This window comes from Petaurus breviceps, unplaced genomic scaffold (genome assembly GCF_028583685.1).
Source record: "Petaurus breviceps papuanus isolate PSGF00001 unplaced genomic scaffold, PetGlider_PUasm1.0 37, whole genome shotgun sequence".
Taxonomy (NCBI): Eukaryota; Metazoa; Chordata; class Mammalia; order Diprotodontia; family Petauridae; genus Petaurus; species Petaurus breviceps.
Window position 1 is genome coordinate 55,261,613 of NW_027186296.1, and position 5,433 is coordinate 55,267,045.

The window sequence follows — 5,433 nt, forward strand, 5'->3', positions numbered from 1 at the left end:
GGATGGATCTTCTTTTCACATGATCTAGGAATCTTATGGAAAGGAGAGGCTTCCATAAGCACAGTTGAAGCAACTCTGAGTAACCTAACTTGTCCCCAGAAGGGATATTGATTGAAGTTTGGTTATGCCATTTGAATGACTCTGGAATTACTTAAACCTTCCATCCTATGTCCCACCCCTCCCTCCATTTGAAAAAGAATCAATAAAGAATTAATTGATTCTAGCTTTTAAAAACAGTTAAAGCTCCCCTTAGACTTTTCATTTTCTGCTCACCTGTGAAAGAACACATTATTAGTGGTTTAATTCAATAATTCAGTAAACACTGAAGAGTAATTCTATACATTTTATCATCATCAACTTTATGATCACTTAACACTGAACTGATTCTAATGTGCAATTAAAGGAAGTTTGACTGAATCGAACTTTTGCAAACCTTTGGCTCTGAGCTAATTAGGAAACAAATATATTTCAGATTATTATTTCCAAAAATACCTTGTTCATTTTTCCGAGTTACCCAGGTAAAATTAAAATAAGGAAAACAATGATAAATCATTTCATTTGTCTACTCTTCATTATGCTCACCAAATCAAATGAATTAATTTCAGATGATTAACGTTTTAATACAATTGACATTATTGCTAGTTGCTCAAAATGTGTTTCATAGTCTGTCCTCACCCTAAAGACTAGTTACCTCTCTACCTATGTAACCACCTTTCCCATTCTTAGTCCTTCAATTTGATCTGTTGCCACAGAAAATCCTCCTATCCTTTTCTTTCTTCTCTGCTTGATTAGAGACCACTGATTTCTCAATGCACTGATTTTTACAAAGGCAGAATATGCTAACAGCTTTCTTTAGGACAAAAAGGAAAGTTTGATAACTATTAACAACTAGGAAATCCAGTTTCAAGGATTTGGACTCTGTTTTGGGATGGGCTGGAAAGGAGCGTATGTGTCTATATCTACTTATAGATGAAAAACAACCTAAGTAAACATGTGCAGAGTATATATCCAGTAGAAGAAAATTGTTAAGGAATAACTGTATCCATAAAGCAAGAATGCAAAGTGGAAGAGAAATCGTGGTAATAATTTGACCAAATTGAAAGAAAAAACTAAACCAAAGTGTCATTAATTATGAAACATGAAGCTCTTTTGAGTTTCCATTCCTTGATAGAAATGAATCTTTTTTTTATTGGAAATAAGACCCTAAATTCCTTTTGACTGGAAGGAAGTTACAAGACAAGATGCAATTTTCTCTTTCTTTTCTGACAACTCTGTCATCCCAAGGATCATAGTCATGTCAGGGTGTCTGTCTTGGAAAGGGGGGAAAAAACCCACTGCAGCCTGTGGCCATCTTTGCATCAAAATTTTCCAGACCTCTATTTTTGATTGTGATCCTACTGATCTGAGTTTGAAATGCGAACGGAGTAAAGCCCCTAAGCCTTCAATCGTGTGAAATTTTCAAAAGATCTCTAGAAGCAATCTCAGGCTGCCTGACCCCTGACAGGCACAGATCTCTTTATTCCTCTCTCTGCCAGCACTTCATTTGTTGGAATATCTTTCAGATTTGCACCTCCAGATGACAACCTGAGTGTTTATTATGTGTACATGAATCAGAAATCTTCAAGACTGCACAAAAGAAGCATCTTAAACATAATATTTAATTTCCTGTCCTAAGTGTCTGCTTCTTTATTTGCTTTTCATTAGCTTAAATATTTTTTACAGGTCTCCCTGTGTGTCACTTTGATATTTGGATGATTCTTTCTTTAATCATTTTTCTTGAAAAATCCCGCATTGCTTTATTGTACACAACTGGGTCCTGAATATTTCACCAAGCTGATAAAAATATACATACATGTTATGTTTATGCATGGATACATCCAACTCTCTATGCCAAGGACATCCATCTCTATAGTGATAGATTCAGAGATATGATTTTAAATGATTTGTGCCCTTATGATGGGTCAGGATGGCTAATGACTCTCCCATTTTAACTTTCTCTACCTTTCCCCAACCCTGTCCTACCCACTGTATTGTTTTTTGGGACGTAACCCACAAAGGTTGCTTTGGCATGGTGTTTAACTGTGGCTTTGCCCTTGCTGCTGATGTCTCTGGCTATGATTTGGTGACTCTCAGGATGCATGAGTGGGCACTGGGTCTTTGATGTATGAGGAAGAGTCAATAGGGTGGGCAGGGGGATTTTTCGGGGATAGAGGTTAGACTTTGGAAAATGTCTCTTGCTTGCCCCAGTTCTCTGGCATACACAAGCAACCTCCAGTTTCAAGAGTCACTGTATTTACTTGTCCCTCCAGCACTGGGGGGAAGGAGGAGTAAGGAGGACCCTGATAGGGCAAGAACCTTCATTTCAAACAAATGTCTTTGTCTCTGTTATATTGAGAAAAATCATGGGGAGAATGAACACATTTCCTTGCTCCTCCCCTCCCCCCAGCTATAAACTACTGTATTGAATCCACATTGAGATATCAAATCTCCTGCTACAGCTGGCAGGGGCTGATTTCCCACCTGCCTCAGGTGTTGCCCAAAGCTTCCACTTGTACTTTTTTTTGGATAAGTCCCCAATGTTGAATAGCTGGAATATGTGGGGACAGGGAGAATGGTGGAGGCCTAGCATCCCCCCCATGTGGGATACTGTAGTGTTGCTATGATTAACTTATTAAAACACCTCGTAATTATTTTAATTTGACTTGAAAATACTTTGGGCTGCGTTCAGACGTGTTTGTATTTATCCACCCCCCCCCCCAAACCTGTATTAAAACAAATGTTACTTTTCTTTCTATGTACATAGACCCTCCCTTTTTGAAATAGACCGCAGGGACTGCCATTAGATCGAATGGCAAGTCTTTATAGAAAGTGTTTTACATAATTACATACCAAAGCCAGAATAGTCACCTTCACATTTTATGGGTCACAAACCATCAACAATTGCCACATTATTGTCCAAGAAACCTTAGTCCATTCATTGATAGAGAAAACTAGACTGCCTAATCTAGAACTGAAGAAGATTGAAATTTCTCCTAATAAGAACCCAGAGAAGATTATTTTCAAACTGACAACGTGTTTACATATAGTTATAAAGTTCAGAGGACCGATGGGAAGAGAAAAGGAAATCGGACTAACCATGATTAAGAGCCTCACATTGGTCTAATATAGATGGCTCATCAAAAGAAGCGGACTGAATGCCTCTCCCCTTCTTTTCAGATCTGTTCCCTTTTCTACCTTTGTGATGCAGTAATTAAGATATTCTTATTTGGACAGACAGCTTCTCTGGTAACTGAATAATATTAGTTCCTTTGATGTCAAACTTTTGACAGTTATCACACCAGCGCTGGGCAATTTAGCACAAATGCCCTCTTTTTAAGAATCGTCTTTGAAGAAAACTAATAAGTGTGATTCTTATCTCCAAATGATCTAAATCGCAGCGGACAGGCTTCCTGGGTATAAATTACATTTTGTTGTATATAATGAAGCTGAGTTTTGTTTTTATCTCATTGGGATATCACTTTCTGAAATTAGGGCGGTAATCCCTCAATTCACACCAATTCAGGATACCCTACCGCCCAGCGCCAAGGCCCATTCCCAGATATCTCTGGGCCCAACCTGAGCCAAGGGGCAAGATTCCGTGGTGAGAGTGAGTCAAAGGTGGGAGGGGTGGGGAACTGAGAAAGAAGAGAGGAGGGAGTGAGTGCTAGCCGGGCAGAATTACATTCACTCTCCCAACTCGCTCACCCTATCACACGCATAGGATCCAGCGCCATCAGGTTCTCTGAGTCAGGATAGAGATTTCACCTGCTCTTGATTTGACACATCGCCACTGCCTCGCAGACTTGGTCGCCAAATTTGGGATTTGCCAGATGGCAGGATTATCTTCACGTCTGTTGTATTACATTGGGAGGGGGTGGTATAGGAGGAAGGAAGTCCAGAAACAACGTTGGTTCCTTCCTTAAAAAAAAAAAAATCCCTTTCTCTCCTTTCCTACTTCCCGGTTGCTCCCTCAGTCATGACCCTTATAAGCTTGGCATTCCGGCAGATAACACGAGAGAGCCACAATGTCCAAGTTCAACTCGGCTAGCTATCCTCGTGTCCAAGAAGCCAGTGTCTAGATCTAAAGAGGGGAGAGGAAAAGGATCTGTGATCTCTCTCTTTCTCTCTGGAGAATGGGGTAGGGGGGGGGGACAAGTGAGAAAGAAGATGGGAGGGTGAGAGAAAATTCATTTGGATGAAACTGTCAGTCAGCTGTCTGCCTGAACACCTGGTAGATATTGTCTTCAGGAATGACACCTGTCAATCGTCAATCCCAGGCTGTCAGTGCGGTGAGGTTCAGGAGCTTTGAAATGCATCGGAAAGAACCTGTTTCTTCTCCATGACGTCATTCCCTTCCCTCCCCGACTATAACTGGAGAGGGGAGGGGACGCTGAAAGTGTAGGGTATGGAAAGGGGAACAGAGCACAGACAACAGTCCCCGGCTGCCCTTGGTACCGCGAAATCTTGGCAGTGGTGGGGACAGAAGAAGGTGGGGGCTGGGTGGGAAATCTCCCACCCTGATTCCATTTACTTGCAGCTCCCCCTGTCTCTAGATTTACATAGAAATCAATAATCCAACTTTAATGTTATTTCTAATCTAATTATCGAGTGAACGTCTCTGTGGAGCCTTTCTTATTTGGGGGGCGGGGGTGAGGGTAGGGAACGCTGCTTCTCACTGGCTCTCACCACCTCACAGAGAACTTGGCTTCCCCCGACTGTGGCAATCTCTCAGAAATAAAAGCATTGATGTGACCCTTCCCTCCTGATAATAGTCCTTCCCTTTGGTGATTGCTCTAAGTGAACGAGTCTTCGGTTAAATAGAAAACACTTTGGGATATGCTTTAAAGTCCTCAAATATTTGGGGGGGGGGGGAGAGAAGAAACTAATTAACACTTTACGGTTATCTGTCTGTCGGTGAGTGTATTCATGGGAAGGGGTGTATGTGTGGGGTATAGGGACATATTGCGTGCGTGTGTCTGTCTGAGTGTGAGGCTGGGCACCCAAAAGAGAGGAGGGGGAAATTATTCTCCTCGGTGACATTCAATCCAGGGGAAAATAAAATCTCCCACCTAGAGAGTTTCCGTTTGGACTTCTAGACACTATACTTTCTATTCTTTACGGAATGAAGCTAATTAGCAGCCTGCCACTGTTCTGATTTATTGAAATGCTCTCGATGAGGCCAGGAGCGGGTCTAGACGTGGGGCTGGCTTCTCGTTTCCCCCAGATCTCCCGAGTTTTCAGCTGAGGAGAGCAGCCCTGGCTCTGCGGGCAACCTAAAACCCCTTCTTTCCCCTTGCCCCTGCTTTGACCCCTGGCCCTACCCCAGTCCTGGAGGGAAAGCTCCTGCGGAAAGCGTCTCAGTTTGTTTCTCAGATGCCTTCCACCCCGATCCTA